Source organism: Falco rusticolus, chromosome 4, assembly GCF_015220075.1.
Source record: "Falco rusticolus isolate bFalRus1 chromosome 4, bFalRus1.pri, whole genome shotgun sequence".
Lineage (NCBI taxonomy): Eukaryota > Metazoa > Chordata > Aves > Falconiformes > Falconidae > Falco > Falco rusticolus.
The window spans coordinates 68,279,062-68,301,131 of NC_051190.1; the positions used below are offsets into that span (position 1 = coordinate 68,279,062).

The 22,070-nt window shown below is 43.5% G+C and overlaps 1 long non-coding RNA gene across 1 annotated transcript in view; it reads right to left on the minus strand.

Moving 5' to 3' along the window:
* Window positions 1-2,835: 2,835 nt before the first annotated feature.
* The window catches only part of LOC119147658, a 30,728-nt gene continuing 11,493 nt past the window's right edge, over window positions 2,836-22,070 (minus strand). The window contains exons 2-4 of the long non-coding RNA XR_005104102.1: window positions 14,617-14,793; window positions 13,142-13,343; window positions 2,836-9,560 (exon numbers count right to left, since the gene is read on the minus strand). This is a non-coding gene — a long non-coding RNA (uncharacterized LOC119147658). The remainder of the gene's footprint in view (window positions 9,561-13,141; window positions 13,344-14,616; window positions 14,794-22,070) is intronic.

Here is a 22,070-nt window from a genome sequence, read left to right on the forward strand (position 1 = left end):
ATACGCTGCACCGGTGGGAGGACAGAGGGGAGCAGGCTCAGCTTCCCCATGACTGTTCCGCTGCGCTGCAGGATGTGGCTGGTACCTGTGGTATGGTACAAAGCCACCACTTAAGGGTAGAGCAGCTGCTCAGAAGGGAGCTGCAAAAAGCTGAAGTTCCTTCAGCCACTCTTCCTGCCTCATCTTCCTCTTTGCCTGCAGTCCTGGATGTAGCATACCTCACAGCTGCCGCAAGCGTGTGTTTCTTTGTAGCACAGGAACAACTTTGGTTGAATCTTTGGTACCTGGTTGCGTTGAAATCCCTGGAGGCAGCTGGTATAGGTTGTGGGCTACTTCGCCGTACTTGGCACTCATGGTAGGATCCCTTCCTCATCTTCTTAGTGGCAGCTGGCCTCTGGTACCTGCTGTAGTGCCCTACTAGTCATAGTCATGGTCAATGGTGTGCACACTCTTCAGCTTCTCTGAAGGATAGTGAAATACTGTGACTAGATCCTTGTAGATTTATTCATTTATCTCACGGGTCTACCCAAATGTCATTAACTATAAAGGCAGGCTTACAGCAGTCTGGTACCATCAGCATCTTCTACTGCTGCTGCCATGAAACCATTTTCTTCCTCTTCTATCCAGCTGCCATAAAATCCATTTGATATTTGCTGAAGGTGTATTTAAGGTACTAAAATACACTTCCATTTAAGTGTTTGGGTATTTTTCCTTTGGAACAGTTATCTAGAGCTGTGGTGGATTCTTTATTACCTTATGTTTTTCAAATCTAAAGCCAAAAAAGGTTTAAATAGCTAAGTCTAGAAAAGATTATCTTGAAAACAGTCCCTTATTAAGAGATGACCCTTATAGTGTCTAAGTCCCCTCTTCAGCCCCCACTTATTTTTTTGATACCCCAGGGAACTTGTGTTCGGAACCATCTTAGGCCAGCAGTCCTACCCAAAACTACTTAGGACACAGGGCTTGAGGCTTTTCTCTTCCTAAGTTCCCAGAGGATTCAGTTTGCTCTCAGAGCATATCCACAACCTAGATCGTGCTTTAGTAGAAAACCATAGAAAGTCCTTTCCTTAAAATGTGTCCAGTGATATGACCCCTGATGCTGCTACCTAACCCAGCGGTTTGAGCATTTTGCTGGGGACTAGAGGACCTCACTTCAATGCCATCACTGGCTGGAGGGGTTTAGACACAGTCTCCTGTGAGCATTCAGGGCTATCTAGCAGTGCTGTGTCACTCTGCTGGGAGGATTGCTCTTTTGCTGAAATGGAGCAACTCTTGTGAAAGGAAGGTAGGGATGGGGGTCTGGGAAGGAAATATGGAGAAAGGGAGGAGAGAATGGGGGCACAAGACAGGGAGCAACTCTGGGAGAAGAAAGGTCAGGTCCTGTCCCTGGCAGTTCCTTGCGAGGGAAGGATGGGAAGCCCATGTGTCCTCCTTCCAGGAAAGTGTCCCAATCAGTGCCAGCAGCCTGCTCCTTCCCTGCAGGACAACAAATGTCACAGGATATGCCAGCTACAGAGCCCTGTGAGGTTTCTCATGCCTGGGCATATCTGACAGCCTCTTCTGAGCATCCCACACCACCAGGAATCTGCTCACTGCAGCTGCCTTCTGCAGTGTAATGTCGTTATTTACTTTATCATTCATGCACTTGTGTACATTCCTCACATTTTAACTATGGAAGCAGAACAAATTGAGCATGTTAACCTTCCTTCCCTCCCTCCTGTCATCCAACTTGCTTTTACAGTTTTTTTCCCCCACTCTTGAAGGCTGCTATAGAGTGTTAACAGATCAGTCTTCAAGTGTTTCCATTTACATCTTTTTCCCCAGTTATAGACTTAGCAATCTGTAGGGGAAGCATCCAGCATGCTCTTAAAGCACAGTGCAGTGGAGAGTATTGCTTCTGTGACCAACTACTATGTAGGAACAGATCTGCTTAGTCTGGAGTCATCAACATTGATTGTGATGAGCACACACAAGCTACCATGTACCTGTGCTGTCTATGCCTGCAAGAATCAGGGAGTGCCTGTCCAAGATTTTGTATTGCTCTGTCGTGCCTCCTGCCCTCCTTCACTCTGCTCTGGAGAGCCACTGGGCACGAACAAACAGCCTTTTCTTTCTTGATGGGTTCCTTGTGTCTATGTGCCAATGCTATGTTTTCAGATTACAACTTCTGAAATGCCCTTGTAAGCCTGAAGCTGAGCAAATCAAATGGACACCATTAAACTCTAATGTGCCTATAAGTCAAAAGGCCACCTCTTTTTCACAGATCTCTTCTCTGTCTTAAAATACGTTTTTTTTACAAACAGGTGCATACAAGCATGTATGGGTGCAAAGGCAAGTACACAGCCATTACAAAGGCTGTACAGATCAGCACATCTGGTCCTCAGCTTGCCTGCCCCACCATCTGGTTGCACTTGCACTGCCTGGTTCTGGTCCTGCCTGTGGCTCAGGCAGGTCTGAAAATGTTGGCCTTTACGGTTTTTTACTGAAACCACTGTTGAAGTCCAGCAATCACTGACATCCAGTGGCGGCCGAGGATAATTACAAATGTTTATTTTCTGAGTCTTGTTTGTTACCTGGGGAAACCCAAGTTAAGATGAAGGTTTGTTTTTGAGCTCTACAAAAGGAGGATAAGTCAACTGAAACACAGCATTGCATTCGTCAGAGAGGAGAGGGCAGCTGCCTGAAAACCGCTATTGGAAAGCATCTCTGTGTTCCCTGTGTGAAGGGGCTCTGAGTCTGACTGTGCTGCTGTATAGTTCGGGAGTAGCCCCAGATGGCAAACCGAGTTCTGCCTTTTGGAAACTGCTGTGAGACTAGACCTGAAGTTTCCTGCCCCAAGCAGTTTGGAGTGGGATAAAATTAAGACTTCAACAACAGTGACCCCACTATGTTGGTCTAATAAAAGCACTGTGCTGCAGGGTGAGCCCTTCATGCCCCCCCAGTAAGGCTCAAATGTCAATTAAATCCTCTGGTAAGTGATCCTGCCTGAAGAAAACAACATCAAAGTTCCAGTTTTGTCTTAATTCCATTCACCACAGGTAATTAACAATTTCATTATGTTTGGAGGGGGATGGGAGGGCATTGTGTACCTTTTTTATCACTGTGCAAATACTACTTGTTCCTAAATGCTTGTATAGTCTTATCTTTTTGCTGCATGAAACTGTATGGGCTATGGTACAACTGCTGAAAGAGTTACCTAGGTGTTTGGGATTTTTATTTTTTTCTATGCAGTCACTCTCTAAAGTGTCTGACTGCATTTAGGGACTGCTAAGGAATAATAGTAAAGAAAAAAGGTCAAATCCCCATAGAAAGCATAGAGATAAAGTCTCTAGATAGCACAGCCTGTCCTAATTACTACAGGAAATGTCACTTTGTCAGTGAAAGCATAATTATGAAACTGAAACTCTTTCCAGGATACTTTGATAATTTTTTCCCCTTTTGAGGGGAGCAAGGGGATAAAACCAAAAGAAAAAGTTATCTAACTTTCATTTTTGTTTCTGAAATTCTTTCAAGAGTATTGGAGCAGGAGGTGAATTTTGACAAGCCTAAAATACTTGAAGTGCAGCAAACCTTAATGGTTGCTGACACCACCATAATTTAAACTTTGGACCTTTGTAATCAGTTTGCACAGAATGCCGTGTAAGCAATCTGAGTTCATTCCAGCACTTTCTGAATGCAAGACTTCATCTATCTCTTCCCCTTCAGCCTCCAGTCCTTTTGGTACTGTCTCTATTCCTCCTGATACCCCTCGCAGAGAGAATATTCCTCCAACTTTTTTGGCAGTCACCATGGGTCCCTTCACATTGACAGGTACTTCGGTAGTAACTCTTGAAGTTTTGGCCATAAACAACACCCCATGTTCACCTAAAGCATTAGCTATAGAAGAGATGTTCTCTGCTGCAAGGGGTTCAGAGTGAAGGATGTACTCAACAGAGCGGGGACCCATAGCTCATGTTAAGGTCTGGCTGGGGATTGAAGCTCCTTTGGTTCAGCTGTCCTGGTCTATGTGCGATGCTGCCCTTAGCAGCAGAGAAAGCTGGAAAAGGAAAGGCAGCAGCACATCCTGAAGTGGCAGATTTAAATGTAATGAAAAGGAGGAATTTCACTTCCTTGCCTTGAGTTTCATAGGTGTTGGTTTGTGCCTTCTGACCATGTGGGTAGGGATAGCTTTCTGTTTTGCACTGTATGGAGGGCCAAACCGAAGAGCCATGGCTGAAAAAGTTGGAGAAAGTGACAGCCCCTCCCTTGCAATGCATGAGACCACCCTCCGTGGATCATCTTGGTTGAGAGCGCTGGGATGTGAGCAAGGGCTCTCGTCTTCCCCTGCTCTGCCTCACTGACAGTGAGAGCCATTTCGTCCTCATGGAGAGTGTTAGGAGAAAATTACAAAGAACCAGGACATGCTCAAGAAGCTGAAGGAGCTGAACTTACTCTAGGGCTGATACAAGTCTCCATGCAGCATCACTAATGAAGGATTGCTCTGCCCACAACTGGGGAGAAAGCCAGAACCTCTTTTCTGATACTGAAATAAAGCAGTCCCCTTTCAGACCAGTCAGGAAAGTAATTGTTCATTCCTCAGGTCGAGCAGCACATATGCAATCTCTTTGTTAAGTAGCTTTCTGAATTTTTGCTCCTTGGCTCTCGCAGTCACAGCCTGTGTGATTGCCAGCCCTGAACGCTGGCCAGGAATCCCCACTCCCAGCGCAGAAGGGGCTCACACAGCACACGGCACTTACAGCACAGACAAAGCTATAAATGGGCCACCGGTTACAGCCACTGGAGAAGATGGAGGGGGTGAAGTTCACGCTTCCCAAATACAGCTTCTAAAATTCAGCACAGGTCCTCTGGTTACAAAGCACATAGAAACTTTTATTATAAGAGAAAACCAGCATGTGGAAGAGGAAGGGGAGCCTTGGTGGCTACTGCTGGCAAAGGTAGAGGCAAGATGGATGAGGCGGGGAACACTTTCTTACAAAATAACTATCAGCCACAATGTCAGCATGCTTTAGGTGAACATGCCCAGGCAGAAAGCCCAGCAGTGAGAAAAAACAGGGTAACTAGTTCAGATAGAAGGGTATTAAATTTTGGCAAGATACAACCAAAGTCAGACCTCTTTGCAGTATTGAAATAACCTTGTTACGGCCTTGAACACCAGCCTTCAGAGCGGGTGGACTGGAGCGTGCTGTGAGGGAGACTGGGTAACAGATGGCTTAGGATACCTGTCCCTCTTCTACATGGTCAGATCTGCAAGGTGGTAGTCTGTTTCTAGGATCCGGAAGTGTGGTTTAGGTAACCAAAATCTGGTTCCTACCTAACCTACAGCCTGCAAAGTCACCATCTATCTGTGTAGTTTTGATATAAACCACCACCATGCCAGCAAAATAGCATTTTATACTGGTTTGTACAGGCATAAGGGCTTCGTGGACTTAGGCTGAGAAGAAATGAAAGGTAAGAAGTCCTTCTCCCATATCATTATCGGTGTGTTGAGAGTCCTGGACTGGAGGCAGGCAAATGGCATTGCTCAATTCATTTCCATTAGAAAATGAATGTGCTTCCACATTCCTGGACAGCAAATGACAAGAGGCGTTGGCTCGTAAGGAGCTAGTCTGCAATTTTATCATGATTGGCTGAAGGACTTGGAAATAAGAAGTGCTTTTCTGCATGGGTCCTACTGAAACATGAGCCTGGAAGCTTGTCCAGCCAGCAGCCGAGATTCACACCTTTCTTTCTGTACCTGTATTTCTTGGTCCCTCCAAGGGTGGGTAGCTTTAAGGTTGGAGAAGGCCTTGGATGAGCTGAGGGGATCTGGCTGAAAGCAAATCATGGTATCAGGGTTAGGAAACAGGTAACCTTTGTTGCTGATGCTGTACTCTGATCACACGCGTGACCTCACTGTTGTGTGCTGAGCATCCCAGGCCAGTGGCTAAGGTACCAGGCTGCCAGGCATCACATTCAGGACGGGCAGAAGGGGCCAGAGACAATTTTTCTGCATGTTCTTCTTCCTAACTTAATGTATGACTGGTTCCTATTTTCTGTGACCGCAAGAACACCTGCTCAGGTTTACAGCATCTATAACTTTGGGGACATCTAAAAATTACTTCCTCAGAATGAAAAGATGGTTATTTCACAATTTATGTAGAATCAGAAAAAGTGAGCCTGCAAGATCCTTGATCCAGAACACCAGTTTTGAGGCTGTTTACCTACTCCGGGGAAGAAATGTGTTTAAGTCCTGGGTTTTTCTCAAATGAAGGGTTCTAAAGTCTTTGCCTCCTTTACTGAGCAAGAGAAGACCTGCTTACTGGCTAGTGACTGTTGTGAAAAGATTGATGGAGAGACACTTAGCTTGCAGCTTAGCTTCTGGATTTTAATCTTTCATAGAATCATAGAATTGTTTTGGATAGAAAAAAGCGTTAAGATCTTTGAGTCCAACCGTTAACCTAGCACCACCCTCTCTCCTTCAGGACTCCCATGGACACTGTAGCAACCGAATAATTTTGTCCTTGGATAATTTTCCTATAACTGAGAGCCTGCATTTCAGCTCACCCATGCCCTGCCCGCTCCTGCCTACTGCTGCAGTGGCCTGTGGGCAGAACCAGCCGCCATCCCAGGCAGGGCCTGCTGCGCCTGCCCCATGGAGCCCCCGCACAAGGATACTCCACGAAGCAGAAGGTACAGGCGGTTTTCTTCACTTTGTCCAGCCCCATGATGACCTTCTTGATGTCAACACTCTCGCCAAAGAGCTAGTGGATCTGCTCCTCTGCTGTGTAGAAGGAGAGGTTCCCCATGCACAGTGTGCAGCTCTTCCTCCGCAGCTGCTCCCGGTCGTAGTGCGTCCCCTGGCAGCGTTGGTTAATCCTTAACACAAAGCAGAACAGCTCTAGTGACAGATGATGAACATGAGAGTGAGCAAACCCCAGCACTTCTGGCAGCCAGGCCCTTGTTTGGGATTTGCCACACAGAGGAGCAACTTGAACTTTCCTCCTCCATCTGTTAAACAAGTATTATGCCCTGCTGGGCTCTTCTGGAATACAGCTGCCTCTCTCTGACCAGAAATTTTGTCATGGCTCTGAGAAGACACCCCATGCAGTCAGTATTTTCCTCTTGCTCTGTCCTGGCACTGCTAGTCTGGATGAGCAGTTTTTGCACATCAGGACTCAGTAGCAGAGAACATTCCATTCTGCTGTCCTGATCAGGACCACAAAACCGGAATGATAATTAAAAAAAATTGCTTTGGCTCAGACCCAAAGTTTCAATAGTTTTTGAATTTTCAGCAAACCAGGAACCCTGCCCCTGACTGAATGAGTCATCGTATTTCACTACATGTTTTTTAAAAATGCACGATTGGTTTGCCCACAGACCCATGCACCCTTCGCAGTGTAGTGGATGGTATCTCTCCTGCACCAGACTCCAGAGAAGCAGCCAGGTGGCTTCTGTGTGGAGGGGAAGTGGGACTTTACATCCCTACGCCTAACTCAGAACAGGGTTTCCAACAAAAGCAGGTCTGTGCGCAGTGCACCCTAGCCACGTGCCGTGGGATCAGTGGGGGCAGAGCACTTCCAGTGTCATGCCCTTGTACTTGACATATATCATCACATATCTGTTGGAAAAGGAAGAATAAGTTGGGTTTGCCATTCCCAGGCTCTTGGGTGGTTGTTTGGTTAGACAAACCAGCACACCAGCTAGCACAACTTTAATGTCCTCAGTTCCCTCTGGATGAAATTTACCTTGGAAAAGTAGAAAAATGATCTCATCACTTCCAAAATTTTCACTTCATATTGCTAATTCTTTGGGACTGGCAAACTGCTGTGTTGCTGTTTCTCTCTCTCTCTTTTTTTTCCCCCCCCCCCCCTTCTTTTTAGCAAATAAATGGGGGCTGTACTGTAGGGGGAATCCATCAGCCTACTATTTATGACTACACACAAGGCTGGGGTAAGATAGACTTGGAGGACAAGCAGTGAGAAAGACCATCTCCACAGACACACATTAATGGAGAATGTGCGTATATGTGACTGAAGGCAGGCTTTCTGGGGTTTTTATCTTCTTTCTGACCCTACTCAGTGCCTTATATTAAGCTGTGCTTGGGAGGAGGGAAAGAAAGCAAAAGGATCCTCCATCTAAGGTTTGGGGTTGGGAGGCAGCTTGGGAGTTCTGCAGACTAGAGCTCTGTGGGGTGACTGGAGCAGCATTCGAGCGGTCTTGCGTGCTCAACTTCTTCAGCATACTAACCTGTGTCCACTGGCTAGTCTTTATGAAGCATTTAATTCTGTAGTTTTAAAGCTGTTGAAAAAGCAAAGGAAAGATTTATAACAACATTTACTAACTCTAGGCCAACTGGTTTGGCACAGGAAAGAACTATGTTTTTCAGAACAGCTTTTCAACATTCCACTGTTAGCTAAAATGTATGAAAATTACAGTTTTGAAATGACCAGATGTTTTTACCGAGAAGAAATAGATGACCTGAAAGGGGAAGATGAGGCCTGAACTTGGGCTTCTATGCTACAACTGTCAACTTTTCAGCTAATGGATGACCTACTACGATCTAAAACTACTAAATTTGTGTGATTAATGCTGCTAAATTGCAGACACAGTGTATTTATAATTTTCTCCGTCAGCTTGATACCATTTGTGCAGCATCACTATAAAAGGTGAAGGAGAGAAAAGGTGATTAATCTGGTGTCCTTGTGCAGAGCAGTATGGCATAGCTCTCCTCAAAGCAGAAGTGAAATAAACTAATGGTTTAATCTGTTTCATTTCCAGCTCTATTTTTTTTTTTAATCAAGAGCAGCAGATCCTTTCCCTGCTGTCTGCTTTTCTAGACAGAAACTGAGGCTAGAAACTTTCCTGCTCTCAGTTTCAAATTGCTCACTGCAACATGACCATCCAGTACTTTATTCATGTGACTTATCAAGAGCATGGGGATCTTATTTTGGCCACCCATAACAGTCTAATTGGACTGGCCTGTGTTAAAAATCTGTGCTGGATCGATAGGATGTTTCAAATGCTTTTCTGATTGCTGTTGAGCAGTTACCAGTCAAATGAGATTAAGAACAAAGAGAAGGACTCTGGAGAGAGATGTGATCGTGTTGGGTTGCAATCCACCTCCTCTACTTTATAGCCATTGCTTAAGGTGCCCAAAAAATCCCTGTAACAGAAAAGCTCTTCTCTTTTCTTCTCCTCCGTAGCAGACATCTGTTAAGGGGGGAATTAAATGAAGCTGAAGATAGTGGAGGAATTATTGAATCTATAATTACTGCTGTGCAGTCATTCTCCAGTAAAAAGGAGCCAGTTCCCTTGCAAGGCCCAGCTGGCTGCCTCCACGTCCAGTTACCAGGGGTCCTAGCGTTGCCACCATTGCACTATAGGTGAGAGCAGGAGCACCCAGCAGCTCCCTTACCACCCCCTCAAGAGGTCCTGGCCCCACAAGGTGCAGCTCACCCCATTCCAAGTGACAGCAGGAGAAGCCAGGGGCAGTCAGCATTGTGGGGATCAAGCCCAGAAAAGCTGCTGCTTCTACTGCTGAAAAAGTATCATCAGCCGGCTCTGCTCCTCTTCCAAGAGACCTGACAAAAAAGTTATTTAAAAATCTGTTTAAAATTACGTATTCTCTGCTTTAGGGTTTGCTAAGCTCATTATAGAAGTGGAATGAAATTCCACAGCACGTTTAACATTTTTATTGTTCTTATTTTCTGAGCTTTTCCAAGCTAATAGAGAATGACTGATCCCACTGGTGATCCAAGAGGGATGAGGTGTAGGAATCGCAGCAGGCTGAGCACCATAGCAATACTGTGACTACCAGTTTGGCTACTTCATTGTGCAGGCTGATCCAAGGAGGGATTAAGAGGATTTTGTTTTCCATTTTTTAAGGTGAATGGGCTGAGACGAAAGCCTTTTACTGCATTTCTGAACAAGTCAGGGTATTTAGAAAAACAGTAAAAATGGACTGCACCAGAGCTGGACTTTGAGCGATATAAAATCATTTGCCATAGGAGATTGACTGTATGCAACCACCCAGCTTCCCCACTTTGATCCTTTAGTGGTCACTGATGACCTCCCACCTTCCTCCGTTCCTTACAGCCTTCTGCAGGGAGCCACCCGGCCGCTGTCTGGCAAGTAATGGGAAAAATGCAGCCCTGGAACATCTGATTGCCAGGATGTATTAAAGTCTGAGGGGTGTGTGGTTGCTCAAATCAAATACAAATCAAACATAAGCCACAGCTTAAATTTAAGTTGACCTTCACCTTCTGACAGGTTTGAAAATGATTGATTGTTTTTCATTTACTCCCCACCCCTGCCTCTCCATACAGATTCCTAATTAAGGGCAGAAGCAAAGGGAACAACTAATTGTTATCACCAGTTTGGATTTCCAGACTAAGAAACCTCAGTTCAGGGAAATGTTGTCCAAATGTTATGCTAAACTGACCCACGGCCAGGAATTTTCAACACTGTGCTCATTGCTAATCTATATGCATCAAATCATGCACATTTTTCCCTTTTAGCACCTACCACTTGTGCCTGAAGACCATTCAGCTCTTGACAAAAGCTCCTGCCGAAAAGTTGGTATTTATCTTTTCCACTAGCCAAAGGCGTGCAGGAGAGGAGACAGCAATCCTCATGTTTAATGACTGATATCTCATACTGGATTGTGGACTTCTAGTACCTGCCACCACCGCCAGCTGGAGGACATTTTTGCAAAACCAAGTCCTCAGTACCTCAAAGGTATTAGCTTTTGTGACCCTTTGACGGCTACTGCTACCTTATTTAGATAACTTCATCCATATATCTACTGTTTGAGACACATTTTTTCTATGCAATTTAAGCAATGCAACTATAAAGCTCTTAATTGGGCATAGTTACACAGAAATTGAGTAACAAGGCTGTACAAATGGCTGGCAATGCCAAACACACTTTTGGCTAAGCAGGTGCTCAATTTGGCTGATTGCAAAGGGAAAATGAGCCCTTTGATTTGGATCAAGTGAAACAGTGTCCAATTTGTAATTAAACATCTAGTGCAACTCCTGGCAATTTCCATGGTAGCACAAGCACATGTGGAAGGGAAGGTTCATCAGCTGGCTCCCAGAAGGCAGGAGAAGGTAGGGTTGTCATCTTTTTCTCCCTTCCCGTCTGTAGCCCAGCAGTCATCTCAGCTGGCTTGTGTTATAAAAGACACAACTGCAAATCTTGCCTGTCTAATTTGGAGGGCTCCAGAGGGTTACCCCAACTTTTAGCTTCTCTCACAAGTAATACCAGACATCTATACCAAGCAATTATTTTATATACTTTCCCTTTAGGTCATCTTGCAGCAGGCAATTTCTCCTGTCTGTGGCCCAGCCTGGGAATCACTCCAGTCCTAGCACATAGGGATTCTCAACAGGCCAACACATTGAAGTAGCGTTTCTGCCTTAGGCCCTAGCAGCAACAACCTGGGCCAATAAATCTTCTGTCCTTTACAGATGCAAAACAATCCAGAAAAACCTGTACAAAATCTTATCTCAGAGTAGGTCATCACTAGGTTGATAATCAGATGTATTAAAGACCATTTTTATGCTCAATTGTACTCATCAGAAATCTACCAGATTAAAAAAAAATGGAAAGTTCTTTTTAATATGTAGATGGGAAAGGTGTCAGAAAGACAATAGATACTGCCAGCAATTACATGTAAGAATTTGGAAGCACATTACACCTCTAAATCAAGCATGTCTATTACTATTCACACACATAACAGTGCCTGAGTTTTTAATTAGAGATCATAAATCATTATGTAGCCAAAGTAATAAAGTACATGCAAGCTACTAACCTAGAGACAGCATGACTATGCCAGTCCTAATTGTCAGGTATAGTTTACATCTTTGCAAAATTTGGGGAAAACAGACTGTGAAAACTGGATTTCCACAAGTAGAAGAAATTTCTTCTATCAGATGAGATCAGTCATAGAGCTGGATCCCATATGTGCATTTGTGTGTGTATCCCCACATACAAACATTTATACAGATATACATGCATGTGAACATACATACAAGTTCCTAAGACCAAGAAAGGTATTTTTTTTAATTTTGACACTTTTTAAAGCTAATTCAGATTTTTCTCTAACTGATGCAATGCATAAGAAACAAAGCAGTTTACATCATTATCAGGATAATCCATTACCCTTCAACGTTTTAAACTATCCATAGTTTTAAAAAACATTTAGCAAATTATGAGTGAAACACTTAAATTTAGCCTGTTGTTCAGTACACCTAGAAGCTAACATTTAGTAATACCAATATCATGCAAATGAATTACAAAGGAAAATATAACATAGTCAGATTAGTCTGTGTGAATGAGATCACATTTATAAAAACACATTCATATAATATATATAGTTAAAAGACTATATACAAAGAAATCTCAATAAATTGTGTCCAAAACTAAATCTTTTTCATGTATTCTTTGGAACAACCATACAAACTTCAGCTGTGAGCTTGATCTCAGCCAACAGAAGAGATTTGTTGATACTCTAGGGTAGCCAGTTTTCACAGTTCTCATTTTCAAACTTCTGCAAAGTGATAAATCACACCTGCAATTTCTACTTATTTGCTGTATTTCAAAATTACTTGGTTCAAAAATCCTTGTGAAGTGATAACAACGGTAGCTTGTCATTAGTTTAGATTACAATTTTGGTGGAGAGCGTTTCTGTTTGGGTGCTTTAGAGGATCACTGCTTTTAATTGTATGCATGATAAGTAAAATCGACCAAATCCACAATCGACTGGGATCGTCCTGAAGACAGAAGACGTTCCTCCACCGGCCAGTAGAAGGTCCAGGATATTTCTGGGCAGACTGTAAAGTTAATTATAACGTTAGAGGTAATACCCTAACATTTAAGTGGTTGGGCTCTGTAAAACATGCAATAATTACACCCATTCTCAATATGAATTTTAATCCTTTAGAATATTTTTTAAATACATAGATGTGTGTCTGCTGGTTTCAGTTTCCCTGTTCTGTATGTGAAGCCCTCAGCTGAGATTTTGAGGCGAGAGGTTCACTCCATCCCCTATTGAGTTCTTTCTTTCTGACCAAAGGACAAAATGCCCGCCCCTCCCAAAGCGCCGAAGGCTTGACTTCAAGGCCAGAACCCTGCAAGCGGTGTGTTTGCTGTTAACCACCTTCTCTTGGGTCTCCGTGTTGCTTTGACGCCGGCTGCGGGAGAGGGGACCGGGACCGCCATCAATCCGCGCTCTCCTGGTGCTGTCCAAGGTGACACCGCCAGCTGCCCCCGGGGCTGTCCCAGGGCACCGCACCGGCAAAACCCTCCGGGGTTCGGGGGACTGCAGTATCAAAGTCACGACTGCAACCTGCTCCTCAGTTCTAAAGGCGAGATGACACGTACAGATCAAAGTGCTGCCTTCTGAATCTTAACAGGCCCCCTCAAAACAACCCCAAACAAACAAAGGTAAACATCTGTGTTTGGAAAAACTTACGTCATTTTGGCCGTTGTCTAATCACAGTAGGTTAAAATGCATTCGGCACTATTTTAAGTTTCTTTAAACTTCCCAGAAACATATCTCTCTGCTGCCTCAGTAAACCTGGCAGCTTTGAAAGCACAGTCAAAATTACAGGGACACAGAAGTTGCATTTTTAACAGAGACTGCATGCAGCCACAGAGATCTATTTGGCAGGGAGGGAGAAAAAGAGATCTGTGTGTATGCTCGCATACACCTCCACTGTTTCAGGCAACGTATAATTTCCCTTGTGAATAGCTATAAAGTTATTGTAGCATTAAAGCTGGATAGACCTACAGTAATGGTATTTCCTGACATTTCCAAATGTTAAAAGGTCAACAAAAACAGTACGTATGGAAACAATCTCTTGTCATTACATTCTATAGCATGAATTAAATAAACATTTCCTCTTTTTTCTCCCTTCTCCTGTCATTCAATGTAAAAATCTAAACTATGACATCAAAACAGCATGAAACCAGTAAGAGCTTTAATTAAAGAAGAATTCAATAAAAGCAATCTATTCTGTTTCAGTCAGATCCACTTTTTCTTCACTTACTGACAAGTTAATGAAATTCCAGCAGTAACCACTGACAAAAATGTGAATCTGTCCAGAGAAAGTCTTTCTCAAAAGGAAGCTTCTAGTAGCCAGAGCCACCCACCCCTAACCAGTAAACATACTGGTGTCCCCCAAGGCAGCAATATTTACTGCTTTTGCTTTATGTATTGTGCAAGACCACAGCTCCCAGTGAAGCAGTAAGGTAGGCCAGCCATTGCCTTGTATGTGCCAACAAGCCCATCAACAATAACTTTTCAACTGCTTTTGAAATCAGACTAGAATCCAGTTTCTCCAGACATCAGCCTTAATCCGGATAGATCACACATTAACAGAGAGCTCAGCACTGGGATGCTCAGTGTAGCTGGGCGCTGCCCACAAGCAATGTCACAGCCTGCTTATCCGGCCCAGCAGAGAAATGCGGCTGTTTTTGCAGCATGGATCTGAGACTCCAGCTCTGCACAATGGTTGCCCTTTCTTGATAGCTTCTTGTATCGTCGGACAGCACAGGTTACGTTTTCAGTGTGTTAAGCTATTTCAGTTAAGCACAACAGGGCTGAAACAGCAAAATTGTGACTCGCCTGACCTGATACTGTGGCCCTCGGTCATCTTGCAGGCTGGAACAAGGCAAACAACCGGACTGTTGACAGCAGTGCTCACCCCCAAAGCCATGGCACTGCAAAGTTCCCTTAATCTGGGTGAAAAAGAGTACCCTTCTGCATGATGAGACTGAAGGACTTTGGACAGAAGACAACCACTGCAGCTGCAAGAGAAGTGGAGATACGCATTGGCTAGTGAGAGTGAGGGACTGACCTGGTGCAACACCCTGAAAACCCTGCTTCATTCAGAAGCATATAGACATAATGTGCAGCCTGTGCGAAGAATTACAACAATAAGAAAGGGTGAGGGAAAACATATTTTTATGAAAGCTCCTCAGCTTGGGCCACTGATATCACTATTGCTTGGGTTTGCTGAAGTCTGGGGTGGAAGAGCCAGCCCTCCTCTGGGGCAGTTACAAAAGCCACTTAGCTCCTTTATGGATCCATGTAGAGAAACCCACCCCATCACTTCTCTATTGTTTTGGACTTCCATCACCAACCCTTTAAAACCCTGTTCTGGTTTTTCCTATCCCAGTTTTCCATCTTTCACTCTTGATTGACATTGACCCATTTGAAAATGATGACAATATTCAGGAAAACACATGAGGAACACTTGCATTACGTGCAGGTACTCAGTCCCATGAATGAGGCCACCAACAGAATTCAGAGCAGTGATCTACGCTGAGAACGGTGAGGCAAGGGCCCCAGGACCATCAGTGCCATGTTGCAATGACATCTGACAACAAACATCACCCAGAAGGATGCGATTGCCTGACAAAGAGGCAATAGCAAACCAAACCTCGCGTCAAAGAATCACTACTACAAGAGTCCTAAAAAGTAGGTCTGAGGGAGCAGGCAGTTCTGCCAAAGTCAGTGAGTGAGAAAGGCTTGGAGATATCTTCTGCTGCCAATTCCTGAAAGAGTTTCCTGGGCTTTCTCTGTGTTTAAATAAATAAATCAGACTGCACCCAGGATGCTCCTCATTCCATCACTAATTTCTTCTGCAGGGAATAACCTGGTAGAGCCAAAGCCAAAACGGAGATTTCTAAATGGCACCACCATCTCTGTGCTGTCCAAAGTGTGCCCCACCCCCACCTCCACTCCCGCCGCTCAGGCAGTACAACCCCACCAATAAGTTATAATCAAAAAATAATATCCAGCTGTGCCTGTTGAGAAATACCTCAAGTGCTGTTGCTCACCTTGGGTTCTGTTGGGAGGCCAGTTTACTGTAGGCACCTCAGAGCTTTGGGTGTAGATCACCAACCACGTCTGGAGAAGAGCCTATTCAATACTGAAATTCTAGTCTGATCTCATGTTTTGTATGGCTGCGACAATAACTCCACTTGTGGCTCTCTGCTTTCACCATTAGTGCTGCTTCTCTTGTCCCACATCTGAAGTGGGGCCTGCAAACTATACTCCTCCTAAACAGAAGTTATCTGCCATGCTGGCTTTGGCACTTCTTGGCCTTCTAGACATCTGGTAAGTTATATTCAAATTGTTTTCCATACACAGAAAATGCACAAACCCATACAGCGGTTGCATCACGCAGTGTTACCTCTCTCCCTCCCTGTTCTAGGGTATTCTCCTTCTGGAGGAAAAATCACCCTTGCAAACATCTGGAATAAGGCAATCTTCCTACTTAGACCCACTGCTTCAGCTGCACAGTAGCACACATCTGATCTACGTGTGGAGGATGACACTTCCGCACCTTTCACCAGACATGTAGCCTCACATATGTTATGGAAAAAGGCAACAGCCTGGTAATAGTGCAGAGCATAAACTGCTAGTTAGATCTTCAAACACACCCAATATTCTTCGGTTTAGATGAAGACACATGAGGCTCTGAGGACAGATTAGGGTCAACTACAGGAAGTTCCATCCCAAATGTTCTTTCCAGGACCTGGACCCGGTATGAATACGGTAGGAAAAGCCTCCCTAATAAGTCAAACTCTTTCTTCTTTCACTAAATAAAACAAACATTTTTCTAACCTGTATTGTTTCTGGCTCTGCTCACTGCTCAGCTCCTTACTACAGCTTACTTCAAAATTCCTTGCTGGGTGTTTGGCAAAGCAAGTATGATCTATAGCGTGACCTTGCAATTCAGTGCACTGCTGTCATTCTGTATAATGCACCGTAAAGCATAGCTTTTATTGGAAATGAAACTGCATAAATAAACACTCTTAATTTCATGTGAAGTAAAACATTTTGCATTACAAACGTGCAGATTCAGGTTGGGATAAATTAGTTACTAGAGAGCCAAAAATCAAGCAGCAATGTGCCTTTATTATTTTGATCCTTTTAAAATGTAGACAGTGTCTAGTAATTTTGTTTCAGTTTTGTAGTCTTTCATTAGGAGGAAGATTTCTTTGCACACTATAGAGAGCTGAATGGGATTAAACCCTTCTCTGGTGCTCTCTTCATCCACATGAGCTTCAACCTTCTGCTCCACCACGATGACTATAAACAGTCACTGGTTGCATGAAGTAAGGAAAAAGCATAGTGAATCCAGTTTTGCAAACCTGATCAAAGACGAGCCGAGCTTTAGTTATCTAAGTGGAATCTCTCTGTCTCTACCATAGTATCTTAACTTGTCTTAAATATACTGACAGCTTGTGGAAAAAACATCTAGTTAATGCATGCACTCTAACACATACTTTAATTTTGTGGTTTTTCAGTCCGTTATTAATTAAGCCATCACTATTTGTTCAGAATTTAAGGCTGACTGCCTCCAGTGCTCTTAAAAAGCATAAAGGCAAAAATCATAGGCATCAGTCTTGCATACAGCACAAGAGGTGACAGTAACAATTATGTGTCTGGAAGGAGACACCCCAACCAGGCTGCAGACGGTTAGCTAATCTTATTCCAATGTGTCATTTTGAGAGAAAATAAACCTGCCCTGGTCATTAGCTATGTAAAATGCTTGGATCATTAGGCTAATTCTGGCAGTATTTTGCTGGTTGGGTTGGTTTTTTGGTAATATACTCACAGTTATTCAGTTAAATACCTGTGCCAGAACTTTCATCCACAGAAAATGCTGCTCCTCCCTTCTAAGCACCTTGGTACTTTGCTGAACAGGTCGCAGTGTCACAACTGACACCCCTCAGAGAGCCAGCACCAGCCACTCAACCTGCTCTCAACTGCAGACCAGCCCCAGGGAGCTTGTTTGCTCCAGAAAATATACCCCAAAACAAAAATAAGAGAGAACATAATGAAAAACAGAGCTATAGGATAGCAAATGCAGCTGCTTTTTCCTTCCTCCAATACTTCAAGGCCATCCCTGCAATATGGATTTCATTAATGGCTCAGAGACAGCACTGCAGAATTACAAGTTCAAGATGTTATTGGAAAAGCCACCCCATGACATTTTTATGTTGGTTTTTTGGTGTGGTTTTTTTCTTTAAATGTGATCTTTAAAACCAACTTTTAAAAAAGCAATTATTTGGTGCATTTTAATACTGCCAGCTATTGGGCTGGAAGTGAGTATACGCATACGCACATAACCAACAGCAAAGACTTTCTGTGCAGCCTTCCCGCAAAATAGAAGGGGAGAAAAAAAAGTATGAGATGTAAGCTAGGTTTGAGCAGCAGAGTACAGCTCTTGAGTTTGCTCAACTGAAAGGTCTCTGGATCTGTCAGTCACTTCATCTGTGATTATACATAGATTGATGGAGCTCCATTCCTCTGTTCATAGTTTCCTACTAAATCACACATACAATTATTTCACAGTGCCATCATATTTGAAAGTCAGCTACTATAAACAATAAAGCATAATGCTGTCAGGCAGCCTCATGTTAGTAAACTATTAAGCCACAACTTTTTCACTGAGAAATATATGGATTTCATGTTAAAGAAAGTTTTCAACTCATCCAATTATCAGTGTTTCACATATATATAAAGCAATTAAATAAAACCACAGTGGAAACATGACATTGAAGTTCTGAAACAAGCTGTAAGACACTAATTAGTGCTTGAGCTGCAGTACAGCCAGTCTCGCTTCTGACTTGGCAGCCAAATAGCTGCCACCCTCATCATGGCTGAGGCTGGCTGTGGTGGCAGAAGTGGGGCTTCCGCATGGCACCAGCACCAGGCTCAACCCCTCCCTTGAACCATACAGCCTCAGCTGTCACTGTGCCCCCCCGCATACCCAGTGCTCCAGAACAACCAGATCGCCATAATTCAAACAGGTGTTTTTTCATGCCTGGCAAAAAAAAAAAAAAAAAAAAAAAAAAATTACAGTGCCTGAATTTGTCACAAAGAAAACTCCTTGGTGTGTAGTAGGATACTATATCCTCAGCCAGGCACAGTCTGCCACAGCCCAGCTGTCCTCAGCCTCGCTGAGGCTGCCCAGCTTCTCTCATTGAGCGTGCAGGAAAGCACAAACAGAGCTGGCTGAACCTAACGGGCCCCTAAAGAGCTGTTCATAAAGCAACACTACTGGACACATCACCTGAAATGGAAAACAACAGGAAATGTTTCAAATTATGTGATGCACTGCTGCACTCTGGGACAAAATAACATCCCGTGTTTTGCCTGCTGAGACAGGAGAGACCTGCCCAATAAATGCAGGCTGTCCAATCACTTGCAGTGCATCTAGAAAGCTATAAAAGACAGCTAAGAGGCTTCTACTCCAGAATATATTTATATATAAATGCTCTACACTTTATATACTCTATACATATGTGCCATAACAGGTTTCCTTGGTCATTTGTGATGAACCATCCTCAGCTGTCCCAGTACTGCCTATTAAAGAGAACACTGAATATTTAAAATCTGCTTAAGTCTTCTCACACACCACTGGTGTAAGAATATTAAACTCATCCTTTCAGTCTTGTATTATGTATTCTTCGCCAGATTATTTTTTAATATTTTATTTTTTGTGTGTATGCACAAATCCCAAGGCATATGTGCAAATTAGGATTCCTGTCCCATGTCATTCTGGGCACATGTCTCGTTTACATGCTCATTTAAAAATGTGAGTCTTGTCATTTCAATCTGCTACAGTAATTTAGCTCTAACGCGGAACTGGTGCCAGGGTTTTGAAGGGTTATTTTTCCTCTCCGTGGACAAACTGCTATACTGAAGTGGTTACATTCCTATTTAATGGCATGAAGCCACTTAAAAGAGTTAACCTTCTTTATGCAAATGTTAACAATTTTCTGGTAAAACCATTCCACTTAAAATAAAATAGAAAACCAACTGGTGCTGTTGCAGAAATACACAGGTACTCTGAACCACAGCATGATGGCAGAGAGTGCTCTTCAGCTCACATCTATGTCACAGCAAAATGCTGGGCATAAGCTCCAAAATAACCAGATTGCTCTGGATATGTTTGCAAGTAAAATGAGTTTACTATTAGCTCCATGTAATTATGTCTCACAGCATTCCCAATTCTTTTCCCTTTGCATAGCGTTACAGAAAGCAACACAGGAACTCATCATGCACCATGGATGGCTAAAAGAGCATCAGCAGCAGTCTCAAAGACAGGTAGACAGCTCTGAGGCCAAAGCAGAGGCCCAAAGCATACCAGAGGGTAAGAAATGTGCTGGCAACTGGGTGCCACGTCTGGAAGATGTATAACTTCATCTTGCAGATGCTGAGCTGAGTGGCCAGAGCAGTTGTCTTCAATTATGGTGAGAGCCAAAGGGTGGAGAGAAACAAAGAGGGTAACAAGAACTAGATGCTGTTCTGCCAGCTCCTGAAAGATTATATGTTTATTCATTTTGTTAGTTACCAAAACACCGAGTGTTTTCAAGAGAAATCTAGACTTTGTATATGTCTGTGTGCAATACAAGTGCACAAACTAATCAGCGTCCAAGACGGTAGTTAGCTGTAGCGGATGCCAACAATACTGATGTTTATTATTTATAATACCCTCTTGGTCAAAATCCAGGAACCTGGCACATGTACTGAGGCATTCTGAATTTCCCCAAAATTATCATCATGAGTAACTTGGAGATTATTATCTGCAGAGCACCCAAGTATGTGCTTTGTAGCACACACTGTCCTTGTCCTAAATGCTAATACTCCTATTCTAAATACCACTTGTCAGAAGAGAGGACATTTGGGCAGGGAAGGTTTAGGGTCAGAAATGACATGATTTATGGCAGAAATATCATAATTCTGCTCAGTAGACATTGGCACTTCTTCAGGAAATATTGATTAGATGGTGAAAAGCATAGCTTGCTCCTTTGTGGAACAATTCACTCTAGCTGGGCTCTTCACACTGAAATATATTATATATGAAGCAAATGACAGGCAGAAAACTCAGACTCAGAGAAGACTGTCAACTCACCCACACCCTCACTGTCTCCCACTTGCAGCACTGCCTTAGGCCATGTAAACATCCCTTTGAGGCACAGGCACTGCAGCTACAAATGAAAAAATAGACCGGTTTTAGCTCTAGGCCTGTGAGTCTCCACATCCAATGCCATTCACAGCTCCCTTTCTCCACTGCCTCAGGTTTAAGTGTAACTTACTCCCAAGACTGTGCCTCTCCCTGTTGGTAGATCTGTCACAGGGCACCATCCCTCCCTTCCTCCTGTCCATCACCTGGTTTAGGTCTGAGCCACCGTTGCAGAGATGCTCTGCCACCGCCGTGCTCCTCTGTGTAGCATTCTCAGGCCACCTGCTGCTCAAAACATACCTATGAGTCACACCAAAACAAAGCTGTACCAGCCCATATGATTTGTTTTACCATGCAAGGGCAAGTTCCACTGCCGGCACTCAAGCGTCTTGTGATTAGTGTTTTTTCCCTTTACTGTATCAGGTCTGGTTTAAGTTGTAGATATTAGTAGTTGACACTGCCCTGTTACTTATACTCTAAATCACCTTGAAAACACTGGGTGGCATTAAATAACAAAGTAAGTATGTGCAATAAAATAAATGCATTGTATATACTAGAAGGATAACATTCTTTAAATGGCTGGAATCTCAAATGAAGCATGAATAAGGAGCAGCGTAACACCTTTGAAGAGGGTGAATCTGAACCAGCTAAATTATGGGTTCTCAGCTTTTCAGTATGTAAGAAATCTGTAATTTTATTTGTCATAACTTACAACAGGCCTTGAATATTTTTATCCTTCCTTAACTAAAAGAATAAATCCGAGAAATTCATGGTGTTATGCAAATGGAGATACTACCAGTTCAAAACGGAGGGAATACAGCTTAAGGCCTGGCTCTTTGAGATCTTAAACTTTCAAATATGGGGGGGGGGGGGGGGGGGGGGGGGGGGCGGGGAAAGGACTGGTATGATTACTTTTTCTACCAGTTCCAGAAAAAAAATGGACATAATAAATTACAGAAAAGAGAAATCTATGGAGCTTATACCTAATACCCATCAAATGGTGTAAGCAGCAGCACTGCCAGCTGTGCACATAAGATCACACTTTTCTGGTGGATTAAGGGTCTTTTGTTAAACCTTCAAAGTTTCAAAACTTGCTGT